The 22,002-nt window shown below is 35.8% G+C and overlaps 1 protein-coding gene across 1 annotated transcript in view; it reads right to left on the bottom strand.

Moving 5' to 3' along the window:
- Positions 1 to 1,147, bottom strand: part of MBD5 (methyl-CpG binding domain protein 5) — a 141,689-nt gene extending 140,542 nt beyond the window's left edge. Inside the window, exon 1 of the mRNA XM_082840661.1 lies at positions 1,026 to 1,147. The gene's annotated coding sequence lies outside the window, so the exon portion shown is untranslated. The remainder of the gene's footprint in view (positions 1 to 1,025) is intronic.
- Between the last annotated feature and the right edge of the window lie 20,855 nt (positions 1,148 to 22,002).

The following is a 22,002-nucleotide window of genomic DNA, read 5'->3' as shown; positions in this document are numbered from 1 at the left end:
TATATACAATGGAATATTATTCAGCCATAAAAAAGAACAAAATAATGCCATTTGCAGCAACATGGATGGACCCAGAGATTGTCATACTGAGTGAAGTAAGTCAGACAGAGAAGGACAAGTATCGTATAATATCGCTTATATATGGAATCTAAAAAAATGATACAAATGAACTTATTTACAAAATAGAAACAGAGTTACAGATGTAGAAAACAAACTTATGGTTACCAAGGGGGAAAGTGGTAGGGAGGAATTAAGTGGGAGATTGGGATTGATATATACACAGTACTATAAATAAAGTAGACAATCAACAAGGATCTACTGTATAGCACAAGGAAGTCTACTCAATATTCTGTGATAACCTATATGGGAAAAGAATCTGAAAAATAATGGATATAGGTATATGTATAACCGAATCACTTTGCTGTACACCTGAAATGAACACAACATTGTAAATCAACTACACTCTAATATAAAATTAAATTAAATTTAAAAAAATTAAAAAAGAAGCATTCTAGCCAAGGAGCATTTATATTCTATTATTTTTAGTCATAATATATGAACATATGTATATAATAATACATAATGCATAATTATATATGTATTATTATGCATCATATAGACATATATCAATAAATTCAGAAAGACATGATAACATATAAAAAGTACTTATCTCAAGGTGGTAAGATTACTCTACTTTTCCATATTGTCTTCTTTTTTTTTTACAATAAACATGTATTAATTTTATAATAGAAATATTCTTTAGAGGTGTTTGTATGTCAACTATTTTGAGAAGTCCAGCATTTTATTTATTTTTTGAATTTTAGAATTTTATTTGTTTTTTTATACAGCAGGTTCTTATTAGTTATCCATTTTATACATATTAGTGTATATATGTCAATCCCAATCTCCCAATTGGCATTTTAATCTATAGATGTCAGATGTTTTTCATATTCAATAAATATTAAGTTCACAGACAAGAAAACTATAATTATATGAAGAATTCATGCAGAGAAAACAACTCCTACCTTCTGCAGAGAAACTGATAAAAACATAACATGTGCTGTGAGACCCAGCAGCGTAATGGAGGCAGTAAATCTCTAGATGCTCTATGCCTTTACGAGTCCCTATAAAGGAGTACCTCTTCTCTCTGTAACAGAAATAACATAGACACACACATTTATTTAAAGGAATGTAAATTATCCTTAAGTACACACTGCAGCTATATAGGCTGCTGCCTGTTTTCAAGTGGGGTCTCACAGAAAAACAGTTGGAAATATTACCACTTTAAAAAAAAATAAATTTATTTATTTTTGGCTGCATTGGGTCTTTGTTGCTGTGTGCAAGCTTTCTCTAGTTGCGGTGCACGGGGGCTACCCTTCATTGCAGTACGTGGGCTTCTCATTGTGGTGGCTTCTCTTGTTGCAGATCATGGGCTCTAGGCGCGCAGGCTTCGGTAGTTGTGGCAAGCGGACTCAGTAGTTGTGGTTCATGGGCTCTAGAGCACAGGCTCAGTAGTTGTGGAGGATGGGCTTAGCTGCTCTGCGGCATGTGGGATCTTCACGGACCAGGGATCAAAGCCGTGTCCCCTGAATTGGCAGGCGGATTCTTAACCTCTGTGCCACCAGGGAAGTCCTATTTTTTTTTTTAATTTACCATTTTAACCATTTTATTTATTTACTTTTGACTGTATTGGGTTTTAGTTGTGGCATGAGGGACCTTTGTTGTGCCATGTGGGCTTCTTAGTTGCGGCATGCATGCAGGATCTAGTTCCCCGACCAGGGACTGAATCCACGCCCTCTGCATTGGAAGCGTGGAGTCTTAACCACTGGACCACCAGGGAAATCCCCCATTCCCACTTATTTGTTATATGACCTTGGGAACATTACTTATCCTCTCTGTGCCTTAGTTTCCTCATCTGTAAATAGGGATAATAACAGTACCCAAGTAGAAGGGTTATTATAAAGATTAATATTCATAAAGTACAACAGTGTCAGATACAATAATAATAGAGTATGCCATATATGTGGTTTTTAAAGAGAAATACCTGAGTGGGATTGATTATATTAATAGAGACTCTTCACAGAGCATATTACTTTCAGTGATATTTTACTTCTGTTAACATCTCAAGTAATTCTCACTTCAGTGCTATGAATGGATATTCTTACCACCTGGCCCTCCGCTTTGCAAATCAGAAAGTTGATTTTATCAGAGCTCCCCAAACTGTTACAAACTCACAAGAACTGATAAATTTAAAAAGGCAACTTTTTGTTGTTCCAAAATGATAGCAAATGGACTGGATATAATACTATTTCCTGCTACCTGGTCTATTTAAGTACAAACCACTTAGAAACTACCTGTTTAGTGTAAAGTTAAAGCAAATAGAATTGAAAAACTCAAACTGGATCTTCCATCAAACCATAGTAGTGTGCTTTTCTACTGTGTTACTAATCTCCTCTTACACTTGATATGATACCTTGAGAAAGCACAACATCACCAATGGAATATTCTTGCCAAGAATGTTTAATCTCAATCTAATAATCAAAAAAAAAAATCAGAAAAATCTAAATTAAGGGACATCTTGCAAACAATTTGCCCAGACTTTTAAAACATGTCAACAACATGACACAAGAAGGCTGGGAATTTTTCTTTTTTTTAGGTTTAAAGGAGATTAAATGGATATGACAACTGAATACAATGCATGATCCTTGACTGGATCTTGGAATCAGGGGGGAAAAAGACAGCTATAATTACTGAACAGTTGGGAAATTTAAAATACAGACTTTTAAAATCCCTATTAGTTAATACATTTAAAATTAGGTGGATTATTCCTGTAAATAAAAATTATTCATTCATGCGTTTATATGCATCATAATTAATTAAACATCTATTCAGTGTGATAGGCCTGCAGATAATAAAAATTCTTGCAAGTAACAGACCTTAAAATACAGTCTTGGCCTGGCCAAAGAGGTCAGGTGAAGGGTAGTGCGGACCCCTCTATCTTAGTCTGGCAAGTTAGCAAAGTGGCTAAACCACCATCTGATATATTTGGGACTCAGGCCATCTTCCTACTGAAGTGTTTTCCCTTCTAATGAAGGGGAAAAATTCAGAATGTTGGAGCAGGCTGCTGCTTCATGCAGCCTTCAATAAAGTTCTACAAGAAAGAGTGGCACATCAGGAAGCAGAGAAGGGCAAAAAAGATAGCTTTGCCAAAAGAGCTACTTTCTGTCTGTGGATGAGAATCAGATGATCTGGAGCTTGGCAGGACTGAAGAAGCCAAATTATAAATGTTTTATAATTATCTTTTATTTATTTTTGAATAGGTTATTTGCATGATATAGAATTTGAGAGATATAAAAAGGCAGTGAAAAATTTCCCATCCAGTCTTGTCCCCCAGACATCTATTTTCCCTCCCCAGAGGCAATCCCTGCTACCGCTCATGTATTCTTCCAGAAATGTTTAATGCATTGCCATATCTATACATGTATTTACAGAAATGGAGCAGGTTATACACTCTGTTCTATACCTTGCTTTCTTTATGTAATATGTTTTGTCAATTGATCACTTCAGTACATAGAGAGCTGCGTTATTATACATTATTTTCATAAAGCTTATACTGTAAAAACTACAGAGTAGATAAGAACGCAAGACAACACAACAGGTGTTTTCCCATGGAAAGGAAAAAAAATACTGTCCACCAGACAAAGAAGAGCGTTGAGGTATCTGAGGGTAGAGTACTGAAGATGACGACTGAGAAAGGTAGCTGGGAGGATTTGTCTGAAGACATCTTTGGATTCAGAGAGTACCAGTGCATTGTGGCAGAACATCTGAAAAGTTACTGAAGTCTTTGCCATGAGAGGGGTGCAAAAGTGGCTAAGACTGATCTGGCAGACATTAAGGAGACTGGGGTTTGAGGAAACAGGGTGAAGAGTACCTGGTCCTCACAACTGGAGACCACAGCAAGAACCGCAGCAGTAGACTAAGTATATGAAGTCCAGAGGCCCAGCAAGAGGAAACACATCTCAGCAGATGACGGCACATGGTGCCCAAATGCCAAGGGCTCTGAGTAACTCAGCAGAGACCAGCAAGCAGAGAGAAGAATGTGGAAGCCCATGCTTATCCGCTGATATCAGGACGATACCAAGGGCTCTGAGTAACTCAGCAGAGACCAGCAAGCAGAGAGAAGAATGTGGAAGCCCATGCTTATCCGCTGATATCAGGACGATATGAGTCTCCCCAGGAACTTGGGGAAGAGCAGAAGCGAAGGAGAGGATAAGAAGAAGAATCTTAGTTTAAAGCCTAAATTGACTCAATTTTAACTCAGAAGTGACCAAGTTACTACCAGCTGGTAAGATTAAGTTTTCCTTTATCTATGGAAGTGATGGGGTAGGGGGACCAGGAGAAGAGGTTTGTGAGTTAATCCTGTTCACACATAGGCAAACGGTATTTTACACACTTAATAAGATTTAAACCTACATAGCTCATAAGGCTGTTATAAGGATTCAATGAAATGGTTGTGTGAAAATGTACAAAGAATAAATGGTGTGATTTTCTGGTTACAATTTTTTTTATATCTTTATTGGAGTATAATTGCTTTACAATGTTGCATTAGTTTCTGCTGGTTACAGTTTTTGATAGCAACCTTTCTGTGACTTCCCCCCAAGTTCTGGGGAACTTTATGGTGGTCCTATATTTCCAAATTTTATTATACACGGCCACTTCCAAAGAGTATTAGCTTTGAAGTAAGTGAATCCTCAGTTCAAATTCTACCTCTGTCACCCACTAGCTGTAAGAATCTGGGGAAGTAACTTAACTTCTCTGAGTCTCTGAATCTTTATTCATAAAACATAGTGTGACAATCAAAAATTATGTTATACTGTATTAAGTGAAATAATGAAATGTACACACAACACTGTCTTTAATAACCAAAAATCACTGTATACATATATTAAGATAATGGAACAATTACTTCCTCTAAACGTTAAACAATGTTGCCCAGTTTTTGATTTGGAAATTTTGATAATCTTGTCCATGTCCTGACTCTAATATACTGAGCTCTGTAATATATGGCTCTTAGTTATTGTTCCCAGGGCAATGGAGTACTAAACATCCCCACACACTGTGAAGAAAGCAGGCCTGTGTCATAATAAAAGCATTCAATATAAAATATATGACACATAACCAGCAATCTCTTCAAGTCTTACTCTGAGACTGAGTATAGGAATTGGATATGGTAATTTCCCATTTTCTTAAAATAGAAATTGTCTTTTTGAAAAAGATATTAAAAAAAAGGTATTTATCTCAAATCTAACACATGTTAGAAAGAAAAACTACTCAGTAGATAATAATGTTGATTTCTGGTTAAAGATGGTAGATTGAACATATACTTAATTCCATCCCCTTTCAAAACCACATTAAAATACAATATAATATTAAATATTTCATTAAAAAGCATGAAACAAGAAAGGAAAAGAGAATGAGGGATGATGACAGTACCAAAATTTGGAAACTAGACAGCAGAAGGACTACAGCTAACTGACTTAGCAAATCCAAACAAACTAAATCTTAAACTAGTAGGAGATAAAGCCAGGAAAAAGTTTTATTTGCATTACAGTTTCCAAGAAACTTAGTAATTGGTAGCACCCAGACTTATGGAAGTAGTTTAAAGGTAGAAATAAGAGCAAGGCTGGTTGGAAGTCTGTTTAAGAATTAGTCTCTTGCATTCCCTCTCTACCATCTGCAACTGGACAAGTACCCCTCCCTCTATCATCCTAGCCGAAGACAATGTTTATTCTTTGGAGTGGTAAAACAGAAGGTTCCCAAACTGGGAAATTTGGAGAATTCTGGTCAGCAGAGTACTCTAATGAAAACAGAACTGAATGAAATTTTATACTTTGAATATGACATCCCAAGTCCTCTTCTACTTAGTTTGTAAAATGCTAGTAGCGCATCTTATAACCTCTAGGTAGGAGAGTGAAAGATTCTTCTTTGGAGAATCTAACTGGATTAAAGAGAATCTAACCGGATTAAAAACTGGATTAAAGTTCTCAATAAATTGACACTGGGAGTTCCTGAACAAAACAGCATAGTCAGATCTATGGAATGCACAGTCATCAAGCCCCAATTATTGTATTATCAAGATATCCCCCTTTCTTTAAACATGAGCAGTGGGAAATTAATGGATTAAATGTGAAGCTGAAAAAAAATCAAGAAGTAGAAATATAATCACTTATTTAGAGATACTCTTCTTCATAAACACCGAAAGAAACAACTAGAAAGAACTGAAAGTGATTGCTTCTGGTAACTGGAAAAATGGTGAAAAGAGGTGTAGAACAGGAAACTGCTAATTTCTTTTAGAAATAAGTCTTGTAGGACTACTTGATTTTTTAAACTATGTGCATGTGTAACTTTGATAAATATAGAACAAAACAGTATAAAATTAACATTAACAATGATCTGTAGGAACTTAGCAATTCAAATTTAAATTCTTAAATGTGGCTGCGTATGAACTGCTGTACTGTCCAACCTTAAAGGGTAAGTTTCTAGAAAACAGGTGTTACACCAGACAAATATCTGCTATGGCAGCCAGCACATGGCAGGTAACTAAACATTGCTACTTTAACTGGTAGCAATGAAAAACAAAAACAGGCACTGTGATGGGTTCTAGACCTCCTGGGTTCAAATCTTGACTCTAACCCTTTCTAGTTATATAGTCTTGGACAAGATATTAAATCTCTTTTTGTTTATGCTTCCTTATCTGTAAAATCCTCATTTCATAGGAATGTTGTGAGTGTTAACATATATTATAGGAAGAGTGTTTAGCACAGTGCCTGAGGCATAAGGAATGGTTAATAAATGCTAGCTATTTTAATTTTTATCCCCAAATCCTAACTCTGGATGTTAAGGATCATGTCTACTGTACCTCCTACTACTCCCTTGCACAGACCTCACGACATTTTATTTCCCACAGATGTCTTGTTCAACAACTCTAACCCTAATCATCACCCTAAAATCAATATTGCCTGGTTCACATCAAAACACAAACTAGAAATCAATACCTGGAACCACCTCTTTTGTCTTATCCATTCTTACTTTCCTTTTCCTTTAAGGCAGCCTGGAGCAGAATTTGTAAGCAGAGGACCTAAGTTTGGGCAGATCATTTAGCCTCTCTGACTATCCATTTTCTCATCTGTTAAGTGGAGATGATAATACCTGCTGGAGTGGATACTTGAAGTTTGTCTCTCCACCATGCTTTCCTGCTATTTCTGCTAACTGTATACCAATTTTCCTTTTGACAACTCACCCGTTCAACAGCTTCAGAGGTGGGCCTAACTGCCAAAGGCAGTCTGCATAGCCCCCTATCCCTCTGTCCACCGTGAGGTTTCCAAGGATGGATACTTAATCAGATCAGGACCACTGACACTCAAAACTGTCAGTGACACCAAGTGTTGAGCTGACAATGAAGCCAATTCAGGGGATAAGAACTGCGAGCCTCAGATTAGTCTTTCTGGAGACCATTCTATCCTATAAACCACAATATCTCCTTTTAGCCTAAGCTTGTGTGTGTGGAGTGGGGAGGGGGGGGAGGGGAGGGCAGAAAGGGCAAGTGTTCTTCAGCTAAATGAGTCTTAACTCCTATCAACCATGTAAGTATTATCTCTACTGTTTCTAAGATGAACTGAGATAATAAATATAAAAATCTTGGATAAACGTAAAAGAGTATGCAAATGTTAATTGTTAAAAACTGTAATAACACAAGCCCAATTTCTTCACAAAGTATACTATCCTTGTAATAGTTATAACTTATTTTCACAAAAATCAAAGTACCTTATTAAAAATCTGGACATGATGGATAGTATTTGTGAATATATATTTTGCATAAAAAATATAAGAATGCCCAATTGTCCAAATTATTCCAGGTCATGCATGTGACAGCAGCCCAGACGGCTTCCTTATCTACCAGATTTAAAAGGTTAGGCTAGTACACCCCAAATCTCTATTTTACCCTTTGATATTTAAAGTTGTATGCTCCATAAACCTGTTTGAATCCTTTTGAAAATATGTATTCTGTACTAATTACTTACAAGTGAATTTTATCAGACTTAATTAGTAAAGTCTAGAGCAGTACAATTATTTTATTATTTATAAGTAAAACACAAATTAAAGAGAAATTGAAAAATGGTACCTAGTCCCTATAAAAGCTGATTTTATAAATGTATAAAATAAAATACTCTGAATTCAGAATAAAAATTAGAAATAAATGATATCCCAAGTGACCTCAAAGGGTATAAAAAGGCATTTGTTTTCTTAAATAGATCCATCTCTTCATGTCTACAGGATTAATATGACTGACAATTCTTTTCTTTCTGGCTAAAGCAAAAGTAAACTTTAGCTCAACTCCTGTTTAATTTCTCAGAAACGAAATAAGTGCAATTGAAATAAATGCTGCTTTACAGTATTTGCTTCATCTGATATCTCCTAGGTCTTATCTCTAGATTACGCTCCTTTAGGTAAAGGATCAGATAATCAGGTAATAAGGATGACTTTGGTCTCATCTTCCATTATCAATACCTAATTATAACAATGAATATAATAATGAGAAAATCATGAGCATGAATGTATACATTTTTTTCATGATGGAAAATATCCAATACAAAATGAAAAAAAAAATCTGGGCTGTAATGGCATTTTTTTAAAGAAAGAAAATGATGAGATAAGAATGCTATTCTTTAATTAAAAACAAGTTATAATATCAGGGTCACTGGTAAAAGTTTAATACCAATTAAAAATAGTATTAGACAGATAATTAGTCAGGAAACATAATAAAATGCTTAAATTCCAGTCCAACAAAACCAACAACTCTTCTTAATAAACTGGACTATGAAGAATGTGGTATTTTAATAAATATACTTTAAGTCACTTTTGTCCTTCAAAATGGTTATCTTCGGAGGCTGTAAACAAGCCCAGAAATGCCAGAATTGTGAAAATATTTCTGGAATTTCTCTTTTGTAATTGCCTCTACAGTTAACTTTTGTACGACACAAGATCCCTTGTTGTTTCTGACCCCAAAAGGCATACATAACTTTTGACCCACTAAGCTTAGTTTGACATGACATTTACTTGGTTTAAGAATTCAGATGAAACTAGTAATGTGCATGCAAAATAGTATCTTAAGGAACAAAAGCAATTCCATAAATATTTTGTGCAAAGGCAGTATCCATGGAGTAAGTCTACAGTTTCCAAAAGTGCTTCTGAGAGTCAAAAAATAATAAAGATTTTAAAATGTTGTTGCCTTCCCTATAACTATGTCTTAAATTAAGAATAAAATAGCAGTCTGCATATGCAGACATAAACTATCAAATTTCAGATTGTGAGAATAAATTTTTTTAAAATTGCAGCTTCTAAAAATTAATTCAATCTAACAAACATTTATTGAATGTATTCTATTTATCTATAGGAGTGCTATAGGTACAATAGAAAACAGCAAAATAAGTAATATACAGGCCAGGTGTTCAGAGCAATTATAAGCGAAGTGGAAGAGAAAGTTACGTACAATAACCAGTACAACATTCTACTTCAGTTCTAGACTTAAACATTCTAAATAAAGCTAAAATCTTAGTTATATAAGCTAATTTACATTCAAACGTTTTAGTCCATAGTTTCTCATGTCATTCCTTTTACCACTAGCATTGTGTACCATTATAAGTACATATCACATCACATTGTATAAATTTATTTATCCTCAGCTGGTCTATGCGCTCCTCCACATGAACTAGAGGTCATGGCACAACATCTACTGTAATGTACATGAACAACAACTGTGTGAATCATAAGGCAGGAAGTTAAATTACTGAAAGAAAGGCAAAGCAGTATGAGAAAATCAGAAAAGGAATGGTTTTAATTCCCACTGGAGAAAGCTTCAAAAACAAGGGAGCATTTAAAGAAAACTGAGATCTTAATATACAGAAACATAACAAGAGAGAGGATTATGGGCAGATGGAACAGGAAAAGTTTGCAAAACTATGAAGGTAAGGAAGGTACTGGGTATGCTTTACAATATTCATAATCCAGTATCACTGGAATTCCAAGGTTTTGTGACTGATTAATAGATGTATTAACTATAGGAGGGGTACTGGGAATAACACTTAGACAAATTAGCAGCAATCTGAGTGGGTCATCTTTCCCAGACCTGTACTACCGGGGGACCAACAGTACACGTCTATCAAAATGGTGCCACAAAAAATGGCCTTTGAAAATCTGCTCTTATGTCTGAACACAATTCAGATGTCTATGTTATTTTAGAATAACGTAGAGCACTCCTTACCAAATGGCATTTCATGGAATAATGCACTCTTAGAGAAATGCGAACAATTGCAGAACCCAGTTCAATTCAGTATATTTTCCCAAATAATTTGACCATGGAACATTTGTCATAAAATTCCTGTTAACATCTCAGTTTAGAAAATATTATTGTAATTTCCCTATTTTTAATATATAAGGTATCACTATACTTTAACTTAAAATTTGAGTCATCAAATGGGTCTATTTCATGCATTATGATGTTATAGTACTACTGGGAACAACTCCTAAATATCCACCAATTTGGTAGCAAACAGAGGGTATGAGACAGTATCATAATAAGAAATTATCAATATAAATTTACTTCATCTTATATACCCAAACCTACATGGATTATTTAATAGTTTATGGTGAATTAATCATAGGCTACAGTGAAATTTAGTCAGATAAACATAAGGTTTGATTTAGCTATATCTCCTTAAAAAATATAAAGAAACTGGAAACAAGATGAATGTCTACAAATAGGGGAAAAGTTAAAAAAAAATTGGTACCTCCATACTACACAATATTGCAGTCATTAAAAAAATAAATTAGAGCTATTTCTACAAAGCACTGTAGAGCGAGAAATGCAAGGTGCAGGGGTGTGTGTGTGTGTGTGTGTGTGTGTGTGTGTGTGTGTGTGTGTGTGTGTGTGTGTGTGTAATCCCATCTTTTAAAGCAATGAACAATTCATCTCTCTATACGTGTCTATACATATATATGTGTATACACATTGAGTATATGGAGGATACATATAGATTAAGAAAAAAGACTGCATAAAATATGATAATTTTACTGGTATATAAAATAAAAATAAGATCTAAGAAAATGAAGAATATTAAAACCTAGAGAAATTACATCAAAGTTGATTAAAACTAATACAATAAATCTTTCCTATTTGATTTCTTTGATGAATTCCCATTAATTATGGTAGGGGCTGGGGCAGGTGAGATGTACATTTTGTAGCATGAGTTATATATTCTTTCATGGTTTGATTCCTACTTTTCTCACATTCCCAGTATATACTCTACATTCCAGCTACAGTAAACAACCTAGCATTTACTGGGATACTCTGTGCTACTTCATAATCCTGTGCCTTTGTACACACCGTGTCCACTGCCTGAAATGTCCTTTTTTTTGCTTCTCTGCATGTTGAACTCTTAAAAAGTTTATGTGTAAGACTTAGTCAAACAAATATTAAAAATGCAACCTGTTGTATAATAAGCATTGAGTAAGTATTACAGGAATTCAAAGTCCTGACTGGAGTAGTCAGGAAAAGCTAGTAAATGAATTAGGTCTTGAAAGATTAGCATTTTAACAGAAGTGAGGAGAGAGGGTACAGGCATACCTCGGAGATATTGTAGGTTCAGTTCCAGATCACTGCAATAAAGCAAATATTATTCTCAAAAAGCAACTAACACAAATTTTTTGGTTTCCCAGTGCATATAAAAGTTATGTTTACCCTCTACTGTTGTCTATTAATTGTGCAATAGCATTATGTCTAAAAAACGGTGTACGTACCTTAATTAAAAAACTTTATTGCTAAAAAATGCTAACAAACATCTGAGCCTTCAGTGACTCATAATCTTTTCCCTGGTGGTAGGTCCTGCCTCGATGTTGATGGCTGCTGACTGATCAGGGTGGTGGGTGCTGAAGGCTGGGGTGGCTGTGGGAATTTCTTAAAATAAGACAACAGTGACGTTTGGTGCATTGATTGACTCTTGCTCTCACAATTTCTCTGTAGCATGCAATGTTGTTTGATAGCATTTTACCCATACCCACAGCAGGACTTCTTTCAAAACTGGACTCAATCCTCTCAAACCCTGCTGCTGCTTTATCAGCTAAGTTACTGTCATTTCAACAATCTTCACAGCATCTTCATTAAGAGTAGATTCCACCTCAAGAAACCACTTTCTTTGCTTATCCTTAAGAAGCAACTCCTTATCCATTCAAGTTTTATCATGAGATTGTAGCAATTCACCCACATCTTCAGCCTCCACTTCTAATTTTAGTTTTTTGCTGTTTCCACCACATCCACAGTTACTTTTTCCACTGAAATCTTGAACCCCTCAAAGTCATCCATGAGGGTTGCAATTGATTTTTTGTAAACTCCTATTTATGTTGATATTTTGACCTCTTGCCATGAATCACAAATATTCTTAATGGCATTTGGAATGGTGAATCCTTTCCAGAAGGTTTGCAATTTACTTTGCCCAGATCCATCAGAGGAATCACTATCTATGGCAGCTATAGCCTTATTAAACGTATTTCTTAAAGAATAGGGCTTGAAAGTTGAAATTACTCCTTGATCCATGGAGTGCAGAATGGATGTTGTGTTAGCAGGCATGAAAACAACATGAATCTCATTGCACATCTCCATCAAAGCTCTTGGGTGACAGGTACATTGTTAATGAGCAGTAATATTTCAAAAGGAATCTCTTTTCTGAGCAGTAGGTCTCATCAGTGGGCTTAAAATATTCAGTAAACCATGTTGTCAACAGATGTGCTGTCTCCCAGGCTTTGTTGTTCCCTTTATAGAGCACAGGCAGAGTAGATTTAGCATAATTCTTAAGGGCCTTAGGATTTTCAGAATGGTAAATGATCACTGGCTTCAACTTCATCAGCTGCATTAGCCCCAATAAGAGAGACAGCCTATCCTTTGATGCTTTGAAGCCAGGCACTGAATTCTCCTCTCTACCTATGAAAGTCCTAGACGGCATCTTCTTCCAACATAGGGCTATACTGAAAATCTGTTGTATAGTGTACCAATCTTCATTATCTTTTTTTTTAACATCTTTATTGGAATATAATTGCTTTACAATGGTGTGTTAGTTTCTGCTGTATAACAAAGTGAATCAGCTATACATATACATATATCCCCATATCTCCTCCCTCTTGCGTCTCCCTCCCATCCTCCCTATCCCACCCCTCTAGGTGATCACAAAGCGCCAAGCTATCTCCCTGTGCTATGCGGCTGCTTCCCACTAGCTATCTATTTTACATTTGGTAGTATATATAAATCCATGCCATTCTCTCACTTCATCCCAGCTTACCATTCCACCTCCCCGTGTCCTCAAGTCCATTCTCAACGTCTGCATCTTTATTCCTGTCCTGCCCCTAGGTTCTTCATAACCATTTATTTTTTCAGATTCCATATATATGTCTTAGCATACAGTATTTGTTTTTCTCTTTCTTAACCTTCATTATCTTAGCTAGATCTTCTGGGTAACTTGCTGCTGCTTCTACATCAGCACTTGCTGCTTTACCTTGCACTTTGATGCTATGGAGATGGTTTCTTTTCTTAAACCTCATGAACCAACCTCTGCTAACTTTAAACTTTTTTCTTTGCAGCGTCCTCAACTCTCTCAGCCTTCACAGAAATGAAGAGCATTAAGGCCTTGCTCTGGATTAGGCTTTGGCTTAAGAGAATGTTGTGGCTGGTTTGATCTTCTATCCAAGACCACTAAAACTTTCTTCATATCAGCAATAAGGCTGTTTTGCTTTCTTGTCATTCATATGTTCACTGGACTCACACTTCTAATTTCCTTTAAGAACTCTTCCTTTGCATTCACAACTTGGCTAACTGTCTGGCACAAGAGGCCTAGCTTTCAACCTGTTTTAACTTTCTACATGCCTTGCTCACTGAGCTTAATAATTTCTAGCTTTTGATTTAAAGGGAGAGATGTGCAACTCCTCCTTTCACTTGAACACTTAGGGGCCACTGTAGGGTTATTAATTGGGCTAATTTCAATATTGTTTTGTCTCAGGGAACAGGGAGACCCAAGGAGAGGGAGAGAGATGGGGGAACAGCCAGTTAGTGAAGCAGTCAGAACACACACAATACTGATTGAGTTCCATATCTTATATGGGTGTGGTTCCTGGTGCCCCAAAACAATTACACCAGTAACATCAAAGATCACTGATTACAGATCACCATAACAAATACAATAATAATTAAAAAGTTTGAAATATTGCAAGAATTACTACCGAAACTTGACACAGAGACATGAAGTGAGCAAACGCTGTTGGAAAAATGGCGCCAAAAGACTTGCTTAACGCAGGGTTGCCACAAACGTTCAATACGTAAAAAATGCAATATCTGTGAAGTGCAATAAAGCAAAGTCCAATAAAATGAGGTATGCCTATATTACAAAGCGGGGAGAAAGGACAAAAGCCAAGATATATAGGTGGTATACGGTACATGACATCTTTAGGAGGGTATGTGGTAAGTACTTATGGATGGGTAGATGGATTTATCAGAGGATTAATACAGGGAAACAGCAAGTTATAAGATGGGAAGGTTGGAATATGGCCAGATAACTTAGACTCTAAAATATGAAGCAGGGCTTCCCTGATGGCTCAGTGGTTAAGAATCTGCCTGCCAATGCAGGGGACATGGGTTCCATCCCTGGTCTGGGAAGGTCCCACATGCTGTGGAGCAACTAAGCCAGTGCGCCACAACTACTGAACCCGAGTTCTAGAGCCCGTGAGCCACAATTACAGAAGCCTGTGTGCCTAGAGCCCATGCTCCGCAACAAGAGAAGCCACCGCAATGAGAAGCCCGCGCACCACAACGAAGAGTAGCCCACCGCTCTCCACAACTAGAGAAAGCCCGTGCACAGCAACAAAGACCCAACGCAGCCAAAAAATAAATAAATAAATAAATAAGAAGCAAAGGCACCTAAAATCTATCCTGAATACCCAGGCTCTTCAAATAGGAGAATGCAAACCTCATGTGACATTAGAAGGCCCAGAATAAATATAAAGCATCTTTCTGGCTCATCAATTTTATTTGAAAATTTGAAGAATTAAGTAATTTAAGTTTTAATCTAAATTTAAAACACTATTTTAAAACATTTATTTAAATTTAATACATTATTTTTATATTAAAACAAACAGATGTACTATGGAGTGGGATGTAAAATTTGTGCAAATTTTTAAGATAAAACAGGAAACTTCCAAGAAATACTGAGCTTGTGGTGAGCTATGCTACCAGATCCTAGTGGGTGCTCTCATTTACATCCTTTCCTGGCAGTGGAAATATAGTCATTAAAGCAATTTGAGCAAGGTAGTAACAGGACTGAAGTGATGATTTACTTGTATTAATCTAGCAGCAGGATGCAGGCTGGCCTAGAAATGGGGGAGAAGATTAGAAATCTGTATCCTAGCTAAAGAACTATTGCAACAGTCCAGAATAGCAGCTATTAGAATGGAAAGAAACTTGACAAGCTCTATTAAGGAACTTAGTATTTCAACTAATATAGCAACCTTGCAGTATATTAGAATTGACTGAATGATACTAGACCTTCTTTATATTGAGAGGCAGTTTACTGTTGGTTAAGTACCAACTCTGGTGCCAGAATTCTTAGGGTTAAATTTCAGCTCAGGCACTTACATGCTGTATACGTTTTGTACAAACTGTTCTGTATCTCTACTTCCTCACCTGTGTAATGGGAATAATGACAGTACTACTTACTTCACTGTATTGCTGTGAGGACTAAATGAGTTAATACATGTAAAGCACCTAGAACAGTGCCTGGCACAGTAAACACTATTTAAGTGTTAGCTGCCACAATTACTTTTAAAAAAAACTATTTATATTAACCCTCATCTTTCCTGAGATTTTAAGTTCCAAGGAACTAGGGAGATCTACAGTGTGAGTATATCTTCTCTGTTTCTGTGACGGCTCTGGAAAAATCCCTGAGTCCTAGAATATCAGCCCAGAGATCAATGAGGCCTTTAAAAACATTATAGGTTGAGCCAGTTCATCAGTACATTTTATACCCTGTTGCCCCTTCGTTACCATTAAAAATATTACCATCAAATTCTCTTATAAATTTGATAATGTATTTTAAAAATGTCCACAGCAAGTGTTTTTGGCATCTAGTAAGACTAAATTTATTTGATAGAAGATAATTGTTGATACTAAAAAATGGAGAAAAATGTATATCTATCTTCTCAGAATGGGCAAACTCAATGATTTGCTATATGTTATGGTATGTTATAGTGCACTGGTAGGTTTTATTAGGTTGGGCCACATAAAATTGTCATATTTAATCATTTTTGACTTACAAAAATGACATTTTCATATGGTTCAGCTTCATATTACCTTAAACGTACTTTGGACAAATAATATATACTTTTATTTTTCTTAAGCAAATTCTACACTTTTCTTTGTTTGTTAAAATAAGCATGAAATGGGACTTCCCTGGTGGTGCAGTGGTTAAGAATCCGCCTGCCAGTGCAGGGCCATGGGTTCGAGCCCTGGTCTGGGAAGATCCCACATGCCACGGAGCAACTAAGCCCGTGTGCCACAACTACTAAGCCTGCGCTCTAGAGCCCACGAGCCACAACTACTAAGCCTGCGTGCCACAACTACTGAAGTCCAGGTGCCTAGAGCCTGTGCTCTGCAATAAGAGAAGCCACCGCAGTGAGAAGCCCATGCACCGCAACAGGAGTAGCTCCCCCTTGCAGCAACTAGAGAAAGCCCACATGCAGCAATGAAGACCCAACACAGCCAAAAACAAAACAAAACAAAACAAAACAACACAGAATGATTTGAACAAAATCACTCTTATGTAAGATACCAGTCTGGAACTTGCAAAGGCTCCTCTGTCTTGACCTTTAACCTCTGATTCCTCCCCTAGTTTCTGCAGTGCTGTTGTGAGCAGGCTGGCCTTAGAGATATCTCCCTACCAACTTTGCATGTATTAGTCACCAAATGCCTTGCCTTTGTTCTTAATATTGCTTTTTAAAAAATTATTATTGAAGTATAGTTGATTTACAATATTGTGTTAGTTTTAGGTGTACAGCAAAGTGATTCAGTTATATATATATATACACACACATATTTTTCAGATTATTTTCCATTATAGATTATTACAAGATATTGAATATAGTTCCCTGTGTTATACAGTAAATCACTGTTGCTTATCTATTTTACATAGAGTAGTGTGTATCTGTTAGTTCCATGCTCCTAAGTTATGCCCCCCTTTCCCCTTTGGTATGATATCACTTATATGTGGAATCTAAAAAAAATACAAATGAATCTATATACAAAACAGAACAGACTCATAGACTTAGAACAAACTCATGGGATATTGCTTGGGAAGATTTTCTAGAATGGTAACATTATTCTTCAGAAACTGAAAGGTTTTTGACTATACTAATGAATGAAAAACCAAATTGTTGACTTTCCACTGAATGCCTTTTGTAATGTTTTGGGGGATATGCTAAAATTCAGAAGGTCATACTTATTAAAATCAGTAGCAGCTCTAATTATTTGGCTGGCCATCTGCAATCTGGCCATGTGCAATCATTGTTTCATTCTCTGAGACCAACTAAAAATATAAATAGTATCTTCAGACTTAATTTTAGTTTTGAATAGCTCTTGTAATACAGCCATAGTATTCATAACAATACATAAAATAATATAAAGACACATTATTAGCATATGTTTTAGTGTGATACTTTCATTTTTAGTTTTAAAAGAGTAAGATGAAATGTACCCCAGCTCTTAAAAACCAGACAAACAAAAAACAAACTAGAACTGCTTTAATTCCTGGATATCAAAAGAATCCAATCTAAGTTATACATCTATATGAAGTTAAATGGACTTGATAAAAATTTAAGTGTTTTTATTAGCAATAGCTATTTATAAACAGCAAGAAACTTGGAGAAAATATTGCCCCAGACTGCTCTGCATGTTTAGTTAGCTTTAAAGGTTAAAGGGCTCTCTGATGGGAGAGGGAGGACTTCACCCTGGATTACTCCAAAAGGAAAATTTTAGAATTAGTAGCAAGACAAAGCTAGAAAGCAGTGATTAACTTGGAACAATGTAGAACCTCATAATACTATGAGCAAAGCTCAAATCCAAGCGAATTCCAACCAGTATTTCCCCACCTCCAATTTATTCTTTATGTGATAGAGTAATTTTTTTTCAAAATATAAATCTGAGCATAACATCTGCCAGTTAAAAACCTTCAATAACTTTACATTGTTCATGAACTTAAAATAAAAGTGTCTTCAGATGGTCTTGTAGAGCTACTATGATCCAGTTACTTAATTCCTCTAACAACTTTCTATCCATTGACATCTTTCACCAATTAGTTCACTTTATCTTCTGGACACATTGTCCCTTCAGTGGCTGGTATTCTCTATGTTCCTTCCAGCCATATATGGCTTCCTGCTATGCCTTCTGCCTAAAATGTTCTTTCCTTCCCTCTTGACATAGTTAACCCATATTCTACTGGCAATTAACTATAAGACAATATAATTCATTATTATATTGGCCTGTGAATGAAGTGTAATGGGGTGGTTATTCTATTAGGTGTCCCTGTATCTTAGTTACCAGCAATAGAAACCAACTCAGTGTAATTTCAGCAGAAAAATTTATTAAAAGGTAGGAAGCATCTCACAGAATTCTCCAGGGAGTCGTAGAATCAGCTTGGAGGCGACCCAGCCAGAAAAGAGGCAGCAGTGTACAATGCTCCTGCTTGGGAGCTGCAAGCTGGATGCTGCCACTAGAACGACTTTTCTGCTATATTGGACACTGGAAGTAGCTGCCACTGCCAGTACTACCTTCTCTGTAAATGGAGTCTGTGGTCTGCTTTTAAAGTCTCTAGGTTTTGCTTTAAAGATGTTGTGTGTATGCTTGATTAAGAGTCTTGTTTGTGGAGTCACATTCAGTATGTAAGGAAGGCTGAGAAAGTCAAGAGTTGGCATTTTAAGTCTTTTAGGTAGGAACTATCTCTAATTCAGAATGTAGGGAACTCTCTGAGCACAGAAAGAGGATCCTACTACTAATTAGCCAAGAGCAACAACATATATCCATTAGACTAAGAATGGAGACAGAATTGACAAAAATTTTTCAGAGAAGGTAATATTTTAGTTGGGTCTCTGTCTCTTGTTTCTGTTGAACAAGATTTTGTCAGGAAATGTGAAAGCAAGTGAAAGGCAAGATGCTGCAAAGAGAGAAATGAGAGCAGCAATGGTTCCTAAGTAGCTTTATGATCAACTAAGGAGCTTTTAAAAAACTCATCATCTGTAAAGAATCTGATTCAGTAGATGTGGACTGGGGCCCTACCACCTCACATTATTTTCAGGATATTTTTGCAATCACTTGGTTTAGCATCTCTGAAAGGCAAGGCATGAACATGTGAAGTAAATGATACGTTGGGAGAAAGTAGTAAGTTGCTGGCCCAGTATAAGTAAAGCACAGGCAGAAGATCAGAGATGAGGCAAGACCAGTAAACTATGGCCAAATAGGAAACGTTATAAAAGACTTCCTGAGCAGTTTTAAGTTTATTCTACAGGCCACCAGACATTTTTGAAAATTGGAATAACACAACAGAGAAACCTGTTAACCTGCATGTGGGTGAAATATTAACACTTCAGTGAACAATAGGAAATGACTAGATATCAATTATTAAACAAAACAGAAAAATTATTACCAAGAAAATGGAATAAAACTGACTCTTTTTAAAATATTGTATGCAGGTGCCTGAAGGCTTAATCAAGCAATAGATTCAGAAGATCTTTTACTCTGGTTTTCTTGGGTGAATTAGAGTGGAGGATTAGTAGCCAATGCAGACTGGGTGGGGAGAAGTGAGAACTCTTCAAATTCTTTAACTCCTTAGAGTCAAACTCTTAAAATTTAACTTCAGAACTCTTAAAATTCTAAAGAACTTGAGACAAAGTTCTTTAAACAGAGTACAGAGCAAAGATCACCTTTTGCCAGGGAGGCTCTGGGAAGAGAATGGCTGCTGGAGAAGGAAGGAGGGCCTGTCCCATCCTGGCTGGCATAGCCTGGGTTAACTAGGGAATCATCTCTCAGAGAAAGCGGAAAGTTTCCCCTTTGGCTTTGTTACATTGCATATGGATAAAGGCAATAACATGACAAAAACTAAGATTGGCTGTGACCCAGAATTGCTTATTTCCTTTCCTTGTATATGACTTACAAAGTGTCATCTATATAAACAGGTGATCTTAAGTTAGGTTGAATATATATTCACACTGTTGGCCATAAGTCTACACATGTATTATTGATATTTGGTGATGCTGTAATTCATTGACATGTAATGTATAAAGTGATTTATGGCATGATGATGTTCATTTCTAGAGCTATACCAACATATTAATAAATTATAAATCACACAGTAATAAAGGTCCTCTGTGAAGAACAGAGAGGTTGATAGGATACCATCCAAAAGTTAATGACCAAGATCCACTTGTGAAATGGATGAGGAGCTCACCAGTAAAACAATCATAACTGGTAAAAATTATAAAAACAGAGTCACTGAAAATTTCTGGAAATTGTCCTAAGGGTACAAAGTAAATGAAGAAACATTAAGCAAGACAATTTACTAACTCTTGGTAAGAACAGTGAGAGTCATTGGCACTTGAATCATGACCCACTCACTCCCTCATCTGTGCCCACCAGCTCAGTAAGGAGGAGGGAGGGAGCAAAGCTGTATTGCAGTAAGGAAATGACACCAGATTGTAACTCAAATCCACAAGAACAAACAAAGAGAACCAGAAATGGTAAATAAGAAGGTTAATGTAACAAACTATAAATACACACTTGCTTTCCTTTCTTCTCTTAGCTTCTTAAAAGACATAAAATTATACAAAGTGTTGTTATGTTTGTAACACATATACATGTAAGTGCATAACACTTAAACAGCACAAAAAGGCAGAAGAGGAAATAGGGCTATATAGAAATAAAATTATCTCACTGGAATTAAGTTAGTAAAATCTGAAGTAGAATCTGATAAGTTAAGGTGTACATGGTAAGTCCAGGAGAAATCAGTCAGAAAATAACTTTAAAATATAATGAAAAATCATTAAGGGAACTAAAATATTACATGAGAAAATATTCACTTAATTGAAAAGAAAGCAGTAAAGGAGGAATAGAGGAACAAAAAAAGATATGAGACATACTGAAAACAAAGAATGAAATTTCAGACATAAATCTAAATGTATTAATAACATTAAATGCAAATGGATTAAACAATCTATCAAAAAGCAGAGACTGTCAAATTGGATTAAAAAAACAAAATCTAACTGTATGCTATAGGTGAGACAGTTTAGATTCAAAGACACAAATAGGTTGAAATTTTTAAAATGGAAAAACACAGCTCATGAAAATGGCAACCAAAGGAAGCTGGATAAAATAGGTTTTAAAACAAAATTATTATGAAAGATAAAGGACATTTTATAATGATAAAAAGTAGAACCATTGGAAGATATAATAATTATAAACACATATGCATCTAACAACAGAGCCTCAAATTACATGAGGCAAAACTGACAGAACTGAAGGGAGAAATATACAATTCAACAATAGTTGGAGTCTTCAATATCCCACTTTCATTAATGGAAGGAACAACTAGGCAGAAGGTCAGCAAGGAAACAAAAGACTTGAATAACACTATAAACCAACCAGTTAGATTCAGCAGACATTCATAAAATATTCTACTCAAGAATATCTGAATACACATTCTTCTAATTGGACACAGAACATTCTCCTGGCTAGACCATATCTTGTGAATAAAAAAAAAAGCCTCAATAAAGTTAAAAGGATTGAATCATACAAAGTATGTTCTCCAATCACAACAGAATGAAATAAAAAATCAGTACCAGAAAGAAATTTGGGAAATTAAAAAA

The sequence above is a fragment of the Leucopleurus acutus genome, assembly GCF_964270905.1.
Source record: "Leucopleurus acutus genome assembly, chromosome: 6".
Taxonomy (NCBI): Eukaryota; Metazoa; Chordata; class Mammalia; order Artiodactyla; family Delphinidae; genus Leucopleurus; species Leucopleurus acutus.
Note: the sequence above shows the minus strand (reverse complement) of the source record. Positions and strands in the feature narration are given on the sequence as shown.